This window comes from Ochotona curzoniae, unplaced genomic scaffold (genome assembly GCF_017591425.1).
Source record: "Ochotona curzoniae isolate NIBS_2020 unplaced genomic scaffold, NIBS_Ocur_1.0 contig_3498, whole genome shotgun sequence".
NCBI lineage: Eukaryota > Metazoa > Chordata > Mammalia > Lagomorpha > Ochotonidae > Ochotona > Ochotona curzoniae.
The window spans coordinates 3,195,079-3,218,503 of NW_024465885.1; positions in this window are offsets into that span (position 1 = coordinate 3,195,079).

Genomic DNA, 23,425 nt, shown 5'->3' on the forward strand with positions numbered 1-23,425 from the left:
GTTCTTCCTTAGGAAAAACAGTAAATGATTTCCTGCTAAGCAGATTTCATCATATGACAAAAGACAATTCTACTATCCAAACCGAGAAATCATACCTACTATCATAGCAACACATTATGCTTCTGCTTATGTTTTATCACAAATTGGTGTAGAAGTTAGTTTTAAGTGGGTTTAGCCTAGTGGTTGAGACACCCATATCCCACATTGGAATGGGTTTATTTGCTTCTTAGCTCCTTTCTAAAGTTTAAAAATTATTTTTGATATAAAGAGAACAGATCTCATGTATTTCACAGGTACAGTGCTAAGACAGCCATGCTCCCCTCACTCGTTCTCCTTGCATCAATATTCCTCCTTTCTTGATTTCTTTAAGTTTTACAAAACCATAATTTGAATCCATTCTGTAGTCATAGGCTTAATCCACAACTAACCATAATACTCACCAAGTGAAAAACAAGAAAACCACAATTGCACAGCAGAATAAATAAGGGCTAAAAATGACAATCATATCACAAGATGTCTATTTTATTCTCATGCATTTTGGGAGATTTTATTTTAACTACCACATATTGGAAAAAAAAAAGAGGTTAAGTTGGTCTTTGGGAAATTGCTGATTTTACTAAGCATAGTAGTTTTCAATTGTATCCATTGTGTTGCAAGAGACACGACTCTTTTATTGCTGAGTAGTATGCACTACATTTTTTTTATCCAGTCACATGTTGGTAGACATCTCGGTTGGTTCCACATAGCTATTATGAATTGAGCTGCAGTTAACATAGGGGTACCAACAACTCTCTTAAATGCAGATTTCATTTTATTTGTATAAATTCCTAAGAGTGAGATGACTGGGTCATATTGGAACAATGTGTTTTCAGATTTCTGAGAACTCCCCACATCGTCTTCCATAATTAGTACACTAGTTTACATTCCCACTAACAGTGGATTAGGATCACTCACATCCTTGTCAGTAATTGCTGTTTTCTTTCTTTCTTTTTGAATTCATGATACAGTTCTCCAGGCTCAGTAATTTCCCCTTCTACCCTCCCCAACCTCCCCACCCCCTTTTTCTCCGGTATTATTATAATAGTTACTGATTATTATAACAGTGCAGATTGCTTAACATTATAATAGTACAGTCACAAGTCCATCATCCTGCTATTTAGGTGCATCACACCATTGTAAGTATAGACAATGGTAGGAAGCCCAGCATCTTGTAAAGGACATATTTAACAGTTTGTGTTACCAGAAATGCTCGGTGGGTTCTTTCGTCAGCTTAGTATAGAAATAAAAAGTCGGGAATCTGCTGAAAACAGAAAAGTTTATTTGCGAAGGGACCAGGGGAGCAGGGAAGGGAAGGAAGGGGAAGCACCTCCGGAAAGGAAGCCGGGAGGCTGGGTGCCTCTTGATAGAGGAGAGAGAGAGACACCAAAGGTTTTAGGAAGTGTCTAGGGGTTTTAAGCCTTCCTTGACCCCTCCTTGTTGCGTGGGGAACCTACAGGTGAGATGTTCCCCATGGGTGGTCTCTTAATTAATTAGTAAATGGGTGGGCAGTGCTGGTGCCGCCCACCTGAAGGTGTGGCCAAGTCCTCAGCATGTCTGGATGGTCTCAACTGGGAGTCTATCTTTTGTTCTGGCATAGAGATGCATGTTTTTTGATTTCTGTATGATAGGCGTCCTGACTAGGGTGAGATGAAATCTCACTGTGGTTTCCATTTGCATTTCTCTATTGATTAATGGCCCTGAGCACATTTTCACATATTTATTGGCCATTTGAATTTCATCCATTTAAAAAATGACTGTTCATGTCTTTTGCCCATCATTTAAGTGGATCTTCTCTTTTGTTGTTATTGTGTCTTTTCAGATTCTGAATATTAATCCTTTATCAGATAGCTTGCAAATGTTTTCCTTGATTCTGTTGTCATTTAACTTTGTTGTGTCTTGCCTTTGCAGTGCATAAGCTTACTAACATGATGCAATCACATTTGTTTATTATCATTTTTTAATGTATTGCCTGTGCTTCTGGGTTCTTTCCAAGAAGTTTGCCTATGCTAACATCTTATATTGAGTCAGAAATCAAAGTTGAGAATCAAGCCTAGGTACTCTGACATCTTAGTCATTAGTCTATTTGCGTGCTTTTTATTTTCTAATTTTAATTGCTACAGCTGAACATAGAATTTAAAATTCCAATATCAATGGTATTTTATGGGAATAATTCTGATGATAAATTCAATCAAACATATTCTCAAAGCATTTTTATCTGACTCGTATTAACAATGCTACTCTAACAATAAGTCAAGCCATTTTCATTATACTCAGCTATACAAGATTACTTAAATGTGATGCTTTTCATTATGCATATTCCTACTTCCACTGCATTTTGGGCCTAAAATCTCATCTTAAAACTTAATGACCCCAAGCCTACTAATAAATCTCACACTTCTCTAGGCTGCCTTACTTACTTGGCTATTTCACAATCATTGCTCACCATTTCCCAAACTTAGTACATCTCAGAGCAGGTCAAAACTTGATCATAAAAATTGCCTTCATTCCATTTTCTATAGTCACAAATGATATCAAAGGTGCTTAGCAAATTTTAATCATATATTTTCTCAATTTCTGCCTCTTGTATTGTCTTTAACTGTTTAACAACCACAGTAGTGTTGATAATAACCAACTCATTGACCAAACACTGTCCATCCAAAAACATCACATCCACAAAATAGCAGCTAAACAACACAATCATCTGAAACAAAGCCAATTTCTTCATCCCAATAAGCTAACCAACTTTTAAAACCCCCTAAGTCATGATAAAGCAGTTCCAACTCCATGAAACAATTGAAGGAATCTTTTAAGTGTAGAATTTCCCAATTTGCTGTATTTCAAACGTTGCTTCAGCAGCAATAAAAGAAGTGTAAGTAAACAATATAAGCATCCTTCCATCCCCTTCTCATCACACACACAGCTGTTACCATAAATTCTCCCCATTTTTAAAAAATAAAATTTCATCTAAGTCTACTTCATCAGATTAATACAAGCGGTTATAAGAGTCTTGAATTAAAAAAAAAACTAGTAGTATTCAATAAAGATCAGCTATTTCATGAAGTTTAACCATAGCCAAATGCACAATTCTTAAACTCTGAAATCAATAGTGTTCAATAACTGAAGAACTTATCCCTTGTCAGATCATTAATTTACCCTTCATTGACTTCCATGAAGTAACTTATGGAACTCTGCCTAGCTAATACTCTTCTTAGAGAAGTCACATAAATAATTATACTTAGACACTAATAACAGCTGACTAATCATACCCACAAATCATCACTGTATTTGGTCTGATCATTCATGCTGGAGTGTTGGGCTTATTGTATTGTGAATCACACATATATGCAGGAACCTGAAACATAAGAGTAATTTTTTTTTATTTACTGAGACTAGGCACTTCATTTACGTAACATCTCCATAGCATAAAATATCTTTTGGTGATTTGTCATGCTGGCAATGAGATCTAAAGAATTCCAAGCACGTGACTGCATTGAAACCTCTGTCTAACAGACTTGCTCAAATGCTGGCAGAGGTTTTAGAATCCTAAGGCCACACATACCCTTAGAGTTACTCCAGTCACTCCCCAACCCCACTGCTTAAAATTGATACTCAAAAGGGCTGGTGCCATGGTGTAGCAGGCTAAGCCTTAGCCTATGAAACAGATTCTATTTGCATTTCCCTGATTTCTGGTGAGACCCGTATCTTTTCATGTGTTTGTCAACATTTGTATTTCATCCTTTAAAATGCCTGTTGATATCTTTAGCCTACTTTATATGTTCATAAACTAAAGCCATAATCTCCAATTTGAACATATTTGGAGATGAAGTCGTTTAGTTAAAGGAGGTCATTGGATGGGACCCCAATCTTCTAAGGTTGGTGTCCTTATTAGAAAAAAGGTCATAAGAATGGTCTTCTTGTTAATGCACTAAGGAAAGACCAGGTGAGCACACAATCAATAAACAGCATCTTCAAGCTAGGAAGAGAGCTGCCGACAGGAACTTACTCAGACAGAACCCTGATTCCAGACTTGGAGTCTACTATGAACTATGAAAAATACATTTTAAAGATTTATTTTTATTATTTTTTATTGGAAAGGTGGATATACAGAGAGGAGATACAGAGAGGAAGATCTTCCATCCGGTGATTCACTCCCCAAGTGAGCCGCAACGGGTCGATACTATGCCGATCCGAAGCCAGGAGCCTCTTCCGGGTCTCCCACGCGGGTGCAGGTTCCCAAAGCTTTGGGCCGTCCTCGGCTGCTTTCCCAGGCCACAGGCAGGGAGCTGGAAGGGAAGCGGGGCTGCCGGGATTAGAACCGGCGCCCATATGGGATCCCGGGCGTGCAAGGTGAGGACTTAACCACTTGCGCCACCGCGCCGGGCCCGAAAAATACATTTTAACTGTGTTAGACACCTAGTCTGTAATAGTTTGTTATGGTAACCCAAGCAGAGTAATACATGTTTAGGTAGATAACTCTCATCTCTCTTTTTTCTCATCCCTGTGGGAGGATAATGATTTAATGTCAACTTCCTTGGTTACCTTGCTCTGACTTACACTACTGCCTCCAGTAACAAAGACAAAAGTTTATTACTCTATCAGATATGTACTAATGAGCAAATCTAGATGTCCGGGCCATATGAAACAAACTCCAGTTAACACTGCTCAGAATCTTTTCTGGGGCATACTGAAACCTTTTTGGACAAGTCATGTTTTGTTTCACTGGATCCTCTTCCCTGCTGTCATAATGGTTGAACAAAAGCCATCCTTATCACTTGAACTAGCATCTAATTTTATTTCTTTTTAACAACATCATCTTTATAGAGTGAATTGTTAAAGCCTTATTGTACACTATTTCACTTTATTTCTTTTTTAAAAAGTATTGCCTTGGGGCCTGGCACGGTGGCGCAAGTGGTTAAGGTCTTTGCCTTGCACGCCCGGGATCCCATATGAGCACCGGTTCTATCCCGGCTGCCCCGCTTCCCTTCCAGCTCCCTGCCTGTGGCCCGGGAAAGCAGTCGAGGAAGGCCCAAAGCTTTGGGACCCTGCACCCATGTGGGAGACCCGGAAGAAGTTCAGCTTGGGACCCTGCACCCACATGGGAGACCCGGAAGAAGTTCCTGGATCCTGGCTTCGGATTGGCATAGCATCGGCCGTTGCGCTCTCTTGGGGAGTGAAACATCGGACGGAAGATCTTCCTCTCTCTCTCTCCTCTCTGTATATCTGCCTTTCCAATAAAACAAAAAAAAAATCTTAAAAAAAAAGTATTGCCTTGATGCTTTGTGGTCATCATTAACTCTATCTACAACCATATCTTCTGATTATAACAAGGTATTTTGAAATCACAGAAATAAAAGCCCCCCCATAAAAAATACAAATTAAAAATTCCACATTTGTCCTCCATTCCTTTTTTTTTTACATATATTAATTTACCTTAAAAATCAAAATTACAAAGAGTGAGAAGGAGAGATAGATCCTCCCCCAGTTTACTTCCCAGATGGCCTTCATAGGCAGCAATGGGCCAGGACCAAACCAGGAACGAGGGGTCTCCCATATGGCACCAGGGACCAAAATATTTGGGCCATTTTCTGCTGTTTTTTCAAGGCCATTCACAGAACACTGGATTGCAAATGGACCAGTTAGAATGTGAACTATGCCCATATTGGATACTGGCACTGCAGGCAGTGGCCTAATCTGCTACTGTGCTGGCCCCCATCCTGTTTTTTTCAATGTTTTATTTTAAATGCTCTATTTTACATCATTCAATATTGTCTATATCTTAATATATTAATGTAGTTACTATTTGTAATTGTGTTAATTTGTACTTTCACACTGATGATTTGAATGGTTTGTGCATTATATCTTCAATATCATGGCATCTTAAATTTGTCTGTATGCTTATTCCAACCAGCGATTTTGAAACCGCCACTATTTTCTTGTTACTCATTGAAATCTTCATCATTCATATTGAAGAATTTCTTTCGGTGTAACTTACAGTACAGACTTTGTGGTGCACATTTTTTTTAGCTTTTGTTTCTCTGGATATGTCTTTGTCTCTCTCCCTTTTATTTGAAGGATCTCTCTTCTAGACATGGTATTCTTTGTTAGGAATTTCTTCCTTCAGTACTATGAAAATCTCATCTCACGCGCTCCTAGCCTGTAAAGTTGAATTGAGAAGTCTACTCTGAGGGAAATTTGTATGACTTTATTTTCTTCTGCAATGTAGGGCTTCCTGTCTTATTCTTAAATCTTTGAGAGCTTAATTATGTTATGTTGTGGGATAGACTTTGGTGATTTTCAACATCAAGATCCTTACAACTTTCTCTAGCTGTAAGAAGGTTTCCTTTATTATTTCTTTGAAAAAGCTTTCCACCCCTTTGGCATTCTCATGTCTCTCTTAAACCCCAAATGTCTGCTAGTCAGTGCTGCCCCAACCTTCTTATAACTACTCTTCATTCCTATTCATTCTTTTTCTTTTATTCTCTTTCAACCATGTATTTTCAATAACCTGTATTTGAGAGAATTATCTCTTCTGTTCATCTATTTTAAAATTCAAAATAGTATGTATTGAATTCAAATGGTTCTGTTTGAGTTTTTGAAAAATTGCCTCATGCTTTTTATTTCTGTTGGAACACTGACTTTTTTGAATTCTTCGTCAAAAAGCTCACAGAGCTTAGTTGCTATATGGTTAATTTCTATCATATTATTTTTTCCTTGAAGCCTTCATGTTTTGGGTGTTTGTGATTTTTTTTTAGAATATAATGTCATCTGTATATTAAAGTATTTGGTACTTATTTATTTCTGTATAATCTGATTTTGCCTATCCTTCCTTAAATTCAGCATAATTTTTTTCTTGCGCCTGTAGACATTTCTGCCATTTTTAACAATGGCATCCCAATTCCAGATTCATTGGTGTAGACATTTCAGCACTAGAGGGCACTCCAAGCTCAGATTTATTTAAATACACAGGTGTTAGGTTTTTATGAATAAATTAGCCTGTCCCTACTGCCCAGAAGCTTAGGTCTTGATCCTTTCTGCCGGCCTGAGATTAGAGAAGAAGCAGTGTTTTGAAAAAGTCCCTTGGCTATGCGGGCTGAAATTAAGGTGCATGCACCTGATTCTCACAACCAGATACCTGGACAGTATTGTGGGTGTATGTCAGTTTTCAGTGTGGAGGGTCATGATGAAGGTTGAAAGATGAGGTTTTCCCATTCAGGCACAGGTCTGTGCCTAATTCTGGAACAGCACTAGAAGCTTCGTTTCTTGGGAACTGTCCTGACAATGGTGGGCTTTGGGCTTCAGATCTTGCTGAGTCTCAACTACAAAGCAAAGACCTGTGCTCATCTTCTCGCCTCTGTCCTCTGTGCTTGATGCTGCTCACTGTCTGCATGAGGATGGGGAAGGGGTCGTGGAGGCAGTCCTGGGGTAGCTGGCAAAGACATGTCCAGGAGCTTATCTGCGAATACTGCCCTGGCAACAGTGACTGTGTGGCCTTATCCAGCTCTGGATTTCACTATGAGAAGCATGGTGTTAGGTTGCAAGTGTAAGGGCTTGATTTGGTCCTTCCCTTCTTCAAATGAAGAGTTTTCTAAAGCTTGCCTTGCTTAGAGTTGGGGAGGGGTGGTACAGGTAACTTTGTCTCCTGACTTCCTTAGCTTCTGTGAAGGAATGAAATAGCTGTCAAAATTGGTTTCTTTGTGGAGACAGCCACTGAGTAGCTATTTTCTATGAAAGTCAGTATTAGTGGGACAGGGGAAAGACATGAGGGGAGGAAGAGGCATTTGCTGATTAATTCCTCAGCTGGTTACAATGGCCAGGGAAGGACTGGGCTGAAGCCAGGAGCCAGGAACCCCTTCTCAATCTCCCAAGTTGGCTGCGGGATTTCAAACACTAGAGCCACCCCCGCCCCTGCAATTTTCTGACAATAGGAGCCTGGATTAATGGTGAAGGAGGAGGAACTCAACCAGCCCAAAGGAATGCCAGCATCGCAGGTAGTGCCTTTACCTATTAAACCACATTACCAGCCCCTCACTGAACATCTAGTACAGCTATCATCTTGCTTTGCTTCCTGTGAAGGTATTTTTTTTTTTTACATGAGAGTAATGTTTAAGTCTGCAGACCCTGAATAAGGTGAATAAGAAGGTTATCCTTGCTGGTGTAACTGAACCTGTCCCAAACAGCTGAGAGCCTGATTAAGAAGGGACTGCCAGTACACTGTCTTTGGGTATGAACCGCATACTGGCTCACCCTGCAGATTTTCATCTTGCCATCCTCCACAAGAGCATAGGATGTATGATTCTACCATAATGTGAATATGTCTTTCTCTCTGTCTCTGTCTATTCCTTCTGTTTTCCCAGAGAATGCAAACACAGGCAAATTTTGCAAGAACTGGAAAAATTACTTTATTACTTCAATGAAGCTGTTGCTTCACCAGAAGTTTATTGCTTAAAAGAAAAATAGTGTATTAATTTCTGAATCTGAAATACTAGAATTTCAAGTTGGCTAAGTTTTACTTAACAAGAATATGGTACAAAATAAATCCCATATTTTCATTCTCTTCTGATCTTCTATCAAAGAAAAAAAATAAGCATTGTTCATTTTTCTACAGAATTTTCCCATGATGGAAACAGTAATGTTTTACTTCCTGGTGTAATGCTTTTTCCTTTGTTATAACCAGAATTTGACCTTGCCCTCTTAACCCAAAGGAAACAAAAATGAAGTAAGCCAAAACTAACTTGATATTCCTCCATGAATTGTGATATAAAGTTCCTAGCAGAGGATCCCTCCCAGAGAACTCTAAAGATTTCCCACTCCTTGTTCATGATGCTGATGACTTTTCCAGCAGGAACTGGGCTACCCCCAGTCAATTTATTCATGTCTTCATTCGTGCAGCAAAACTGTCCTGCTGGGATTAAGGTATAAAGAAATCTAAGCCATATTCTCTGCATTCAAACAGGTTGGAAATCAAGGGAAAAAGAGAGAAATAGAGACAAATTGGTTCAATAGACTCATAATGGTGTAGTGACTGAAGTATTTATATAAATGTGTGCTGGAGTCCATGCAGTAGGTAGATTGGATTAAAGGGACCAAAGGCTTGCACATCCAAAGCCAGGAGCTTCTTGCAGGTCTCCCATGTGGGTCAGGTAGGGACCCAAGGATTTGGTCATCCTCTGCTGCTTTCCCAGGCTATAAGCAGAGAGCTAGAGCAGACAGGACATATGGAATGTCATATGGGTTGCTAGTGCTTTGGGGTGGATGATTGGCTTGTTGAACAATTGTATCTGCTTCTTCTCCTTTCTTCCTCTGTACCTCTAACTCTTCCAAGTAAAAAATCTTTAAAAATAATAACTAATTAACATGGGAGACAAGATTAGTACACATATGTAAACTATATAAAACAACTACTCCTTTTGGGAAGAAAATAAAATTATATTTGTTTCTAGATTTTTGAACAATGGTTGCAGAGTTGGAATTTTGTGTGAGCAGTCAAGTCATTTTTTTGTCATGGAAGGCAAAGGCTCTAATGCCAGCTCTCGAGCTAAATCCAAGTCATTTATTTTTGCTGTCCATGTCTGCATTTTCTTCCCCAATGAGACATTTCTTAAATTATACATGAAACAAACGTCTCTTTAGAGCTTAGAGTTGTGCTTTATACACATGCTCTCATTTGGTCCTTTCAACAACTACAATGACAGAAATCATAACCCCACTCTTTACTTGAGTAGACTGATCAGATTCTGGAAAGCATCCAGTGAACACAGGTATTTGGTGACAAGTTGGCTGTACCATCTATTACAAGTTCAATAGATGATTTTCTGATTGGTAAAACAATGGTCTAAAGAAGATTATCAGTAGAAGATTGCAAAATGTTAAAGGCCAAATATGTATCAATTTAGGACAAGAGAGAAAAGAGAAAGAAATCAGAGCATGTCAATGGACAGTTTTGGATTTGGTGGAAAGAAGTGATTGGTTTGTATATTTATAATTGCACTTTTTTTTTTGCAATGATGGCCAAATCTCCCCAAAATATTTTGTTGTTATTGCCATTATTTGATGTAATCTTTTAATCTTAAGGTTCCTGTGGAAAATAACTTGGTGTTACTGTATTAACCCACTTAAATACTTGAATACCATTTTCTGTTGTCAAGGGAAACATTGCCAAAGGCAGTAAAACTTCTTGGCTCAGTCCTGTGACCGTCTTGCTGATGTAATCTGTATTTTCACTCTCTTACGAGGTATACTTAAGGCCTGACAGGTAGCCTACTGGCTAGAGTCCTCACCTTGCCTGCAGCAGAATCCCATATATGTACTGGTTTGTGTCCAGGCTTCTCCTCTTCCCATCCAGCTCCCTGCTTGTGGCCTGGGAAAGCAGTCGTGGATGGCCCAAAGCCTTGGGACCCTGCACCCACATGGGAGACCTGCAAGAATCTCCTGGCTCCTGGCTTCAGAGCAGCTCAGCTCCCGCTGAGGAAAAACACAGAAGTAAAATGAAAGACTCTCCAAAGAATTTTATTGTTCTTCTGAGGGAAAAGTAGATTTACCATTAATTAGTAAGTGAAAGTTCAGGATTCTGAGTTAAATTAAGTTTCAGATGAGTAGTAAACACTTATTCAGGTTTAGTATATTCATATAGTATTTTGGAACATAATAAAACATCTTTTGTTATTTATTTGAAATTCAAATTTAACTAAGAGTCTTTTACATTTTGTCTGACAATCCTAGAGGGAAAAGATAGTTATGGTTAAGTCCCAGAAAATGGCAGAAATGGGTAGCTCTGTAAATCAAGACTTCCCTTAAGTCTAATTCTTGGAAATTAAGTGTGATGGACAGAAAACGATAAAATTTCTTTAAAAGTCAATAGAAGGATTGAAAAATAAGACCTAGAAATTACTACAACCAAAAAATTGTTGGGACTTGAGGAGAACCTGAGCACAGAGGAAAGAAATAAAAAAACATTATGGGAGGTCCAATAAGAGATTAACAGAAGTATCAAAATGATGAGTCAATCAAAAGAAATTATCAAAGGAGGAATTTTAGAAAAATACAGAGAAGGTGGTATTTCAGAGATGAAGGATGACAGTGGAAGGTATCACTCTGTGTCAAATAAATTAATATAAATCCATGTATATCCTCATCAAGTTCAGAATATCATAAGCAGAGAGGAAAGACAGCAAATAAAGCCTTATTAACCAGGACTTTTTTTTTTTTTTTAAAAATCAGTAAACATCAAATTTCTTACAGATTCTGAGATTTCATGAAGCAATTCAGTAAAGATAAGGTGAGGCTTCAGAGACAATGCTTTTACATGTGATGGCAAAAAGAAAGCTATCAGTTCACTAAATATAGAAATAGGTCATAAACAATTTCCATGGAACCAGTGACAACAATCTTTAGATCTCCTTACATAAAATTAAAATATGGATGACATTAGTTTCAATTCATCTACAAATTATCCTCAGATGTTCTTGGTTGGCCTTCTAAAGTCTCTGGAAGACCCTCTGGCTATTTAATTTCCTTTTATACTCAAGTCTCATTAATTATAAGTATTTAAAAACAAGGGAAAGAGATAGGAGAAGGTGGAACTACCACATGATTTTCAGCTTTTTAAAGATTCATTGGTTAAAAAATGAGTGCATCTCTCAATGCCATGTCAGTTAACTCCATAAAGTTGTAAACGGTTGTTGATGTTATGTTGTGGCTTTTAATTGGTTGGGATGATATTCTGCCAGCTTTACCTTCAGACCAGAGATGGTCTGCCCAAGAAACGGTTGAACTTATCTGAACAATAAGATGCTGGACACTCCAGAAGGCTGAGAAAATATTTACAACTCTAGTTAAAGAATTGATAGTCGAAGAATTCCAAAATTTTAGAATGGAAATGTACATAACAATTTTATCAAGCCATAATGTCTCCATGCAGATGGAACCCAAAAAGGCATAGAGCAGAACACATGTTTATTATCAAAATATAAAGAATTTTCAAAGCAACAAAGAAGCAGTGATTTGTCACATGCAAAAGAATTTTTGTAAGGGTATGGTGGATTTGTTAGAAGAAATCTTGCAGCCAGAAGGGAACAAAGTAATGAAGGAAAAAGCTACCAACCAAGAGCAGAATACTTGGCAAAATGTAGCTTCAATAATGAAAGTGAAATTAGATTCTTTGAGACATACAAGAATGTCACCGCTATTAACTGCTGTATGACAATGTTTACACAAGGAGTGAAGCAAGAGATGACTGAGAAGGAGGCTTGATATTTATCTTTTTCCAGGAACACCAGTTTGAGCAGCTATTCATGTACCAACCTGCCTGCACAAGCTCTGCAAGAGTCAGGTAAGAGATGGTAGTTCTGTTTTCAGAAGAAAAGATACACTGAAAAAAGTAAACAAGAAATAGTTCTCCATGTCACTCTTTCAACAGATACAAGTAGTGCATAATGGAAAGATGTCTCTTCATTAATTATGAGAGAGAGAGATCTTAGATTTGAGTCCCACACCCAGACACACCCAAGATAAAATCCAGGTCAGGACAAGACCCAAACCTCACTGCTTGCAGCCTACAACCTGTAGACTGAGACATGGGATTGTCTGTACGACCCGGTCAGCAATCTTGGGAAGACGGAATCGTATAATTGTCTTGAGACTCAATGCTGGGATGGTTAAGCAGAATATTAAGCACAAGCTAGTGCCAGTAGGTGGAGCCCCTGAACCTCCTCCTGAGCCAAGTGGAAGTCTGAAACCCTTAGGGGGTTGGTCAGTCCTGGCTTTCAGCATCCCTTCTTAGCAGCGGTGGTGTCAGGCTCTGACTCTAACTCGGCAGCAGACAGATCGATTCCTACCCCTGTGACATACTGATCTTAGTGGGCTATGGGCTAAGAATATGATCTAGCAAAGTATGATATAAGCATCTAGGTCAGATAAAGCCAGTTTGTCGTGAACAACACACCAACTGCAGCTTTGGACCTGTGGTAGTTCTCAATTAGGGTCCATCTGGACTTAAGTATAGGAGATATCTACAGACTGAAAGAAAATAAACAGACTGCTCAGTGTTTCTGGAATGAAGGTCACAAATTAAACCAGGTTCTTTTTTTTCTAAAGATTTATTTTTTATTATTTTTATTGGATATACAGAGAGGAGAGACAGAGAGGAAGATCTTTCGTCCGATGATTCACTCCCCAAGTGAGCGCAACGGCCAATGCTATGCCGGTCCGAAGCCAGGAGCCTCTTCCGGGTCTCCCACGCCGGTGCAGGGTCCCAAAGCTTTGGGCTGTCCTCGACTGCTTTCCCGGGCCACAGGCAGGGAGCTGGAAGGGAAGCGGGGCTGCCAGGATTAGAACCGGCGCCCATATGGGATCCTGGGCGTGCAAGGCGAGGACCTTAACCACTGTGCCACCGCGCCGGGCCCTAAACCAGGTTCTTATAACTCATGCTTTCATAAACAAATAACAAGCTTCAAGAAACGTCAAGGAACCATGATCTTAAAAAGAAGAAAAAAAAAAAAAAGGTAACAACAGCAACAGCTACAAACACAACAGCAAAACCTAAAAAGGGGCCAGAATCACTTATGAATTGAAGCTGTCAGAGTCTCAGGTGAAAAATTCAAATATTTCTATTGAGGAAAATGTATGGCCTAGGGTTTAAAATATTGGTTATTATACCCACATCACATATTCAAGTCCTGGCTCCACTGCCAGTTCCAGTTTCCTGCTATTACACAAAGTGATTCAAGTAACTGTGTCTCTGCCAGCTATATGAGATATCCTGATTTAGTTCCTGGTTCTCAGTTTTGATGTGGCCCAAACCTGGACATCACAGTGAGGAATGAGCTAGCAGATAGGGTTTCTCTCCTTCTCTCTCCTACCTTAACTCCTTGTTGTCTAGCAGACAGTAGAGACACTGGTGTAAGACACAGGAGAGGGGCTGGTATTGTGGCTTAGCACGTTAAGCCTCCAGATGTGAAGCCAGTATCCCATGTGGGCGCCAGTTTGAGACTTGAGAACTTTTAATTCTGATCTGGCTGTCCACTAACGCATCTGTGAAAATGACGGAAGATGACCTAAATGCTCGTTCCTTGAACACACGTGAAGACCTGGAAGAAGCTCCAGGTGCCTGGCTTCAGCTTGGCCCAGCCATGGGCACTGCAGCAATTTGGACAGTGAATTAGTGGGTGAAAGATCTCTCTTTTTACCTGTTTCTCTCTCCAACTCTGCCCTTCAAGATAAACAATGCAGTTCAGGAGAAGGAATTTTAAATGATACAAAATCTTAGAAATAAAGACTTGAGATGAGACAGGAAGATGTGTATTTTCTGAATTATAAGGGCAAGAAAGGTGGACAGAAGAGGAAGAGGAAGCATGAGTAGGCCTGTGAGCTGTGCTTGAGTTTTTTCACTGTGATTTATCCCTGCATGCCATGGACATGAGACCATCATATGCTTGGGACATCTGTTCCAAACCGTTTGGTACACATCCTTATCTACTCAAGCATCCACACATGACTCAGCTGAAGAGTGTGGGAGTTGGTCCAGTCATCCAAACTTTCGAAGCTTTGGGGCTAGCTGGAGTCAGCCTCCGAAGAGGTATTTTTCTCATGGTGAATGTTAATGAAAGTGGTCTCGGGAAGGTATGGCTCACGAGTGGATCTCAGGCCTGAAATATCAATCTCACAACACATTTAATGAACTTTCAACACATACTTCAATTAAAGATAACTGTATATTTCTGACTGGGGATAAGGGAGTTAATTGTAGGGCACAACCAAGTCTTAGATCAAATATGAAGTGATGAGCTGTCACATTTGGATTATCTCTGTTAATTATATTCATTTTGTCCACAGACAAGGTTAAAGAAAATTTTAAATTCATGTAGGGTGGATAGCACAGATTTAGGAATACAGATATTCCTCCCCTCCCCTCCCTCCTACCCATATCCCCCACCTTCCCTCCTTCTGGCTTAGTTCTTTTTTTCTTATAATCACATCCTAAAATGTCCCTTTAGTTCACACAGATTACATTTTTTAACCCTTTGTGCTAGCTACCACAAATCAGGGGAAACATGATAATTGTCCTCTTGAGACTGGCTTATTTCATTAAGCATAATTATTTTAAATGGGATTTAATTCTTCTATGGCTCAGTAGATTTCATACTGTATATATGCCACATTTTCTTTATCCAGTCACCGTTGATGGACATCTGGGTTGATTCCACATTTTAGTGATTATAAATTGAGTTGCAATAAACATGGGTAAACAACTAACTCTTTCATATTTTGATTTTACTTCATTTGTGTAACTTTCTAGCAGTGGGATGGCTGTGTTTTGGTTTTCAGGTCTCTAAGGAGTCTTCCAGCTGTCCTCTACATTGCCAACAACAGTGTATTGGGTACCTTTTCTTTTTATTTTGGATGATAGCCATTTTTACTTCTGTGAGGTGAAATCTCACTGTGGGCTTTATTTGCATTTCTCTGATGGCTGGAGATCCTGAGCATTTTTTTATGTGTCTGTTGGTCATTTGTGTTTCATTCCCTGAAATTTGCCTGTTCATGCCCCTGGCCAATTGCTTTTAAGGATTTATTTATTTTTATTGGGAAGTTAAATTTACAGAGAAAGGAGAGACAAAGAGAAAGATCTCCCATCTACTGATTCACTTCCCAAATGGCTGCAACGGTCGAAGCTGAGCCTACCTGAAACCAAGAGCAAGGAGCTTCTTTTGGTTCTCCTGTGCAGGTGCAGGGTCCCAAGGCTTTGGGCTGTCCTCACCATCCCAGGCCACAAGCAGAAAGCTGGATGTGAAGTGTAGCAGCTGGCACATGAACTGGTGTCCATATGGGATACTGGTGCATGCAAGGTGAGAATTTTAGCTGCTAGGCTACTGCACTGGGCCCCCTTGTCCATTTCTTAACTGGATTATTTGTTCTGTTGTTATTGAGTTTCTTCAGTTCTTTATGGGTCTTAGATATCATTCCTCTGTCAGTTGCATAACATCAGAATATTTTCTTTCATTTTGTTGATCCCCACTTCACTTTGTTGATGTTTCTTATGCAGTGCAGAAGCTACTAAACTTGAAGTAATCTTATTTATTTATCTTTGTTTTAATTGCCTATTCTGGAGTAATTTCCAAGAAGTCTGCCTACATCCATGTCCTGCAGAGTTTCCCTGCTATTTTTTCTCCAGTAGTCTTACAGTATCAGGTTAAAAATTTAGATCCTTGACCCATTTACAGTTGAATTTTGTATAAGGTGTAGAATATGGGGTCTTATTTCATACTCCTGTACATATAGATAATTTTCCTAGGCCCATTTATAAAAGAGACTGGCCTTTTTCCCTGGGTTGATATAAAAAAAAAAACAAACAGTTGACTGTAGATGTGAGGTTAGTTTCTGGGGATTCTACTCTGTTCCAATGAGCTTCTTGGCTGTGTTTGCGCTGGTCTTGGGCAGTTTTGACTACGATTGCACTGTAGTCATTCTTAAAGTCTAGTATTGTGATGGCTTCAGTTTTGTTTTTGTTAAGATTTCTTTAACTATTTTGGATTTCTCATATTTCCATGTGAATGTTAATATTATTTGTTTTCTAGATCTGAGAAGAATGTTGTAGCTATTTTGATTAAGATTGCGTTGAATTTCTTTGGGTAGTATATTTGATGATATTTGTTCTACTAATTTATGAACATTAAAGATTTCTTTAATGTTTTCGTGATTTTTATCACAGAGATCCCTTATATCATTGGCTAAATGTATTCCAACATATTTAATTTTATTTGAAGCTCTTATGAGTGAGATTGATCTTAGAAATTCTTTCTCAGCTAAGGAATTATTTCTGTATCTGAACATTATTAATTGTTGTGCACGAACTTCATATCCTGAGACTTCACTAGACTCTCCCATGAGTTTCAATAGTCTCTTAGGAGAGTGTTTTAGTTCCCTAGATAGAGAATCGTATGATCTGTAAACAGGGAAGACTTGATTTCCCCCTTTCCAATTTTTATCTCTGATTTCTTTTCACTGCCTAATGGCCCTGGCTAAAAATTTCAGAAATATATTGGAAAGCAGTTGTGAAAGTGGGCATACTTGTCAGGTTCTAGATCTTAATGGAAATGTTCCCAATATTTCTCCATTCAATACAAAGTTGGCTGTAGATTTTCATATATTGCCTTGATTGTGTTTAGTAATTTTCCTTTTGTACCTAATTTGTTGATTTTTTTTTATCATAAAAGGATAAAAGGGTATTTTAACAAATGCTTTCTCTGCATCTATTGAGATAATCACATGGTTTTTATTTTTTTTTAATGGTTAATGTCATGTATCACACTTATTAATTTGCACATGTTGAACCATCCCGGTATGTCAGGGATAAAGCCCACATGCTCCTGGTGAATGGTCTTTTTGCAGTGTTATTGGATTCAATTAGCTAGTATTTTACATCTGTGTTTGTCAGGAGTACTGGGCTATTGTTCTCTTTGCTGTATCTTTTTCTGGCTTGGAGATTAAGGTATACTGGCTTCATAAAAGAGTCTGAGAAGTTTTCCTCCCCTTCGATTGTTTGACTAATTTGAGATGTAATGAAATTTGTTCTTCTTGGAAAGTTTGGTAGAATGTCACAGGGAAGCCCTCTGTTCCTGGGTTTCTCTTTGATAAGCAGGTCTTTATTACCAATTCAATTTCTGTCTTAGTGACTGTTCTATTTAGTTTTTTTCAGGTCTTTTATAGAAAAATTTATTTTTTATAATGATTACATGGTTGATCAGGATGGGAAGGATTGAGGTTTAAGGAAAACTGGGTGAAATCCTTATTTCCAATTTAGCTATTTCTTCCTGCTGTTTCTGGAGGAAGGCGACAGACAAAGGAGGAAGCCATACACAACTTCCTATTTAGGTTTTCTATGTCATTTAGGTTTTATATCATCACTCAATTTAGATAGATTGTGTGTGTTTGCAAGTCTATGTGTTTCATCTTGATTTTCCAATTTTCTGGAATAAAGCTGTCTTTGTAGTAATTTCTGATGATAGTTTGTATATCTGTGATATCTTTTGCTATGTCTACTTTTTGCTCTCTAATTTTATTGATTTGGGTCTTCTCCCTCTTTAGGGGGAGGCTAGTTTTCCTAATAGTGTATCAATTTTTTTTTTTAAATACAGCTCTTCAATTCATTGGTCTTTCATGCTTTTTTGTCTTGACTTATCTAATTTTAATTATTTCTCTCTTCTTACTGACTTTGGTTTAGTTTATTGCTCTATTTCTGCATCTTTGATATACCTTGATGGATCATTTACCTGATACACTTCTGATTTCTTGACATAGGCACTAATAGCTATGAAATTTTAATTCCTCATTTGCTGTGATGTATACATTTTGATGTGCTGTGCTGTCATCTTCATTTGTTTCTAAGACTTTCGTCATTTGCCATTGAATTCTTCTATGACTAATATTTAATAAGTAGTGCATTATTTGGCCCTCATGATTGTATATTTTCTAGTTACTTAATTTTCAATTTCCTGCTTAGTTCCATGGTGATCAGAAGAGATATATAATGTTATTTCAGTTTTGTTTTTAATTGCTGAGGTTTGCTTTATGCCCTAAATGCACTGATGAAAAGAACGCCTGTTGTGCAATTCTGGAGTAAAATGTTCTGTAGAAATCAAATAGATTCATTTGGTCCATGGTAGAAATCAGCACTATTGTTTCATTGTTAAATTTTCTGTTTAATTGATTTTCCCATTAATGAAAGTGGAGTGTGGTCAAGTCCCCTATTATTTTAGTGGAATCTGTCTCCCTTTAGATCCATTAGCAGTTATTTTAGTTAGTCAAGTGTCACAGCGTTGGATGCGTGTGCATTTACCACAGCCACTTCTTGCTGACTTGATTCCTTAACCATCATACAATGCCCTTGTCATCTCTTTGAACAGATTTTGTGTAAGTCTATTTTGCCTGACATTAGCATGGCTATACCTGCTTGCTTTCCTTTTTGTTTCTATTGAATGAATACCTCTCCGTCATTTCACTTTTAATTTGTGTGTATTTTGGTTGATGATGTGTGTTTCTTGTAGGCAGCAAATAGATGGTCTTATTTTTAATCCATCCAGTCAGTCTGAGCTACACATATAAATGGGAGCTTTGATGGGTACCATATTCTGGGTTGGTAGCTTCTTTCTTTTATGTCCTGAACTGTGTCTCTCCATTGTTTCCTAGCTTATAAGGTTTCTAATGAGAAATCAGCTAGTTTAACAGGGACTGTCTGAAGATAACCTTGCATTTAGAATCTGATTTTTGTGTTTTACTATTGACAATTTGACTATGATGTACTGTGAAGAAGGTCATTTCTGAATATGTCTGTTAGGGGATTCTGTGTGTTTCCTGTAATTGGATGTGCTTTTCTTTCTCCACTTTTAGGAAAATTGTAATTTCATTAAATAGGCCTTCTAATTCTTTCTCTTCTTCTGTGCCTTTGGAAATTACTAAGACATATATGTATGTATGGTTGCTAAGTTTTGAACACTGTTTTGAGTTTTTCTAATTTTTTCTTCTTGTCTTTTGTCAGGCTTAGACATATCTAGGACTTAATCTTCTGTCTCAGATACTGTTTCTTCTCTTTCTTCCCCAGGCCTGTTTTTGAGGTTTTGCATTGCATTTTCTGTTAGGCATATTGAAGTCTTCATTTCTAATATTTACATTGAATTTTTCTTCAGAATCTCAATCTCATTACAGAATCTTTCATTCATGTTGTATATGCATTTCTATATCTCAATAATTCATTTCTGTGTGATCTTAAGTGTTCTTGTGATCATTTTTTCGATGCATTTTGTCAACCACTTTGTCTTACATTCTAATATTGAAGAGTTCTTGTGTTCCTTTTGGGGAGACTTAATGTATTACTTGTTTTTATTTCTTTTTTCCTGCATTTTTTTTTGGACATCTGTGCAGATGTCTTGGTATACAATATGGTCTCTGTATACAATGAAACACTTTAAGGGCTTCACAGAGAGAGGTAGTCATCTTTGAGAAACACTCCAGTATTTAAAAAAATGCCTGTGGACATCTGGTCAGAAAAGAATCATTCCTATTAATAGGTCAGCAACAGACAAAACACAGACTTCCCCTGTGATAAAACATAAAAATAATAATACATAGGATCCAATCATCAAATCTTGAGTCATCCATGAACTCCCACTAAAAGAACTATCCCCTGGCTAAATGCACCAGGAATTATTCACTGGAGAAATATTAGCCAGTGTGAAGCAGAGAGAGCACATTCCAGGAAATAGGAGAGGACAGAACAACAGCAGAGGGGCACCCAGAGTTTGACAGACACAGGAAAGCAGCAAAAACACTGTGTGGTGTTGCAGTGACCAATACTCCAGCAGCATTCAGCAAATGGTGATCTGAACTGTACTGACAGCCAGAACTCCACCAGCAACAAGGTGGGAAGGGACATTTACCAGGAACTCCAGAGGTGAATCCAGACAAAGAATTGCATGTCCTGCTGGTCTGCTTGATTTGACCATGAACAAAGACAGAGCAGCAGATCCCAGATGGGCAGTGCGGGAACAGGGTGGACTTCACAGCAAAGTCCACGCCCTAGAGCTGAATTAGGCACCATTTTATTTAAGCAGGCAAGGGCTATGAGGCAGGACTGTTAATGCACTGAGCTGGGAGTGAATTCATTTCTGGCTCAGTGAACTGCAACAGCGTGGCATTCTACAAGTTCCACCCAAGATAGGTCCGGGTAGCCCCCAGACCTGACAACAAATAGATCAAGAGCTCTAGTAATGGCAAATTAGGTGTCATTTCTTACATTGTGGCAAAGAATTTAAGACTGCAGAGAACAACAGTGAGCTGCACATGTGCTGAGCTCATCGAGAACTCACTGAACTCAGTGCATTGCGCTGGTCCCACAGGAAAATACTGCAGGTCAAAATAGGTCCATGTGGACCTCAGACCTAACAGCCAACAGCTTCTGGCAAGATCAGCACTTCCAACAAGCTAGCTATATAAGGTATCTGAAGTCTCCCTAATCCTGGGACTTACACCAACTATAAGTGGAAGAAAGGTTGTACAGACAATGGTGCAGCCTCAGCTCGGTATCATAGGAGGGGGAGACAGGTGAGCCAGGAGCTGGGGCTATGGAGATCATGGTGGAAATCTAACATAAGAATCCAGACCTGGAACTCATTGGAGGGAGTGGCACAAATGACTACAAATAAAGAGTCATGTATGAACTGCAATAGGTAAAATCAAACTGTAGACCTGTGGGTGTCTCAGCTTAGAAACCTGACCCAAGGAGAAGAATCTGATAATCAGAAGTACAATGACCAAGGGGAACAGAAGAGACAGAGGCAAAATGAATATTAATGAAGACTCCCCTGCAAAGGAGCAAAACCCTTTGCCAAATTCAGTGTTAACTGAGGAAGACATCGAGAAAACAGGGGATACAGAATTCAAAACACTTGTTATAAAACTTGATATCAACAACAATAAAAAAGTAAAGCAGGCATTCAAGGAACTCAAGGAATATGTCGCACTGGAAATGAATCAAATGAAAGCTGATATATCAGAAACGAAAAATAAAGTGGAGCAAATTAAAAGTACAGTGTAGAGTACCTAAAACAGAATGAAGGAGGCAGAAGAAAGATTCTCAGAACTGGAAAATATTTCCTGTCACCAGGAGGAAATAAACTAAAAGCTGGAAGCTGAACTGGATTAGACCAAAAAAGTATTCAAGAATTGAAAAACACCATTAAGAAGCCATTAAGAGTTATGTAAGTCTTAGAAGGTGCAGAAAGGGAAACTGGGATTAAAGGTGTATTCAATGAAATAATAAGGGGAAAATTCCCTAATCTAGACAAAAAATTGGAAAACAACATCCAGGAGGGGCACAGAACTCCCAACAGGCTTGACCAAAAACGATTTTCACTATGACACATGAGTATCAACCTCTCTTCAATCAAACATAAGAAAACGATCTTTAAATGTACACATAAAAAAAAATCAACTGACATATAAAGAAATGCCAATTAACCTCACAGGAGACCTCTCAGAGAAATCTCGACAGTCAGGAAGAGAATGGGGTGATATATTCCAGATTCCAAATGCAAAAAATTGTCGGTCCAGGATAAACTGCCCAGCAAAGTTTTCCTTTGTCTTTGAAAATGAAATAAAATTCTTCCACAGTCAAGAAATAACTTTTCTTGACTTTTAACTAAAAAATATGCCTCTTCCAAACCTGCCCTACAAAGGATACTTCAAGATGTTCTCTTGACAGAGAAGAGGAATAGCATGTACCAAAATGAAAGGCAAATGTGAAGAACATCCCAGTAAAATAACAACACAAGACCAAATCAATGAACAACCCATTGCTAAAAGAACAGGACCAATTTATCACCCATTCATGTTAACACTGAATGTAAACAGCTTAAACTCATCAATCAAAGGTCATAGATTAGTAGACTGGACTAAAAAATAAAACCCATCTATTTGTTGCCTACAGGGGACACATTTTACCAACAAAAATCAACAGAAACTGTATCTCATGGATTTTTTTTTGTTACTTTCATCTCTTCAAACACTTTCTTCTGATTAAATTCTTCAATGTTTCATAGATTATATAGTAGCATCATTTTCTTCAAGAAGGTCTTGCTTTTCTTTTCCATTTCTTCAATGACACATTAGTCACCCAGTAGCATGTTATTTAACTTAATTGTGTAGTTAATTTGTTTCTTTTTTCTTCCTGTTGTTGATTTTGTTTTGTGACTTTTCATTTGAGGGGTTGTATAGTAACTGTGCAAGGGAATTATCATTTCCAAATGTGAGGATACAATGTAGTATGCATCTCTACTTCCAGATAAAGATGGACTCCCAATGAAACTGTTTACTATATCTTGACAATAGGATGCTGGACTCTGCCATTGTCCATGCCCGCAATGATTGTATGGGTAATTGTACTATGGTATTGATAAAGGGGAACTCGGTATGGGGAAAGAGAATTGGGGAGTGGATAAGGGAAATCCCAGGGTCTATGGAACAGTATCATAAAATAAAAATAACAGAAATAAGATTTAAAAATTCAAAAGTGTTTTTATTTATTTACATTTATTTTGATGATTTTTTACATGGTTAATTGGGGGATAAGGGTCAAGGGCTACACTACAGGAAAGTGAGTGAGATCATTATTTTACACATTCTCTTTTTTTCCTTCCTGTATCTGGGTGAAAACGTGAGATAAGAGTAGAAGCCACACCCATCCTCCCAAATGTCTTTGTACCTTGGGATGGAGAACAGTCACCTAAGATCACCACAGGTCTCCGATGTGGGGCATGCTCCGAGGTTCCTGCGTAAGAGGTTTTGATAATTCAACAGTTCTGAATTACTGCCAATCTTGCCACTCCAAGCACGATGAATT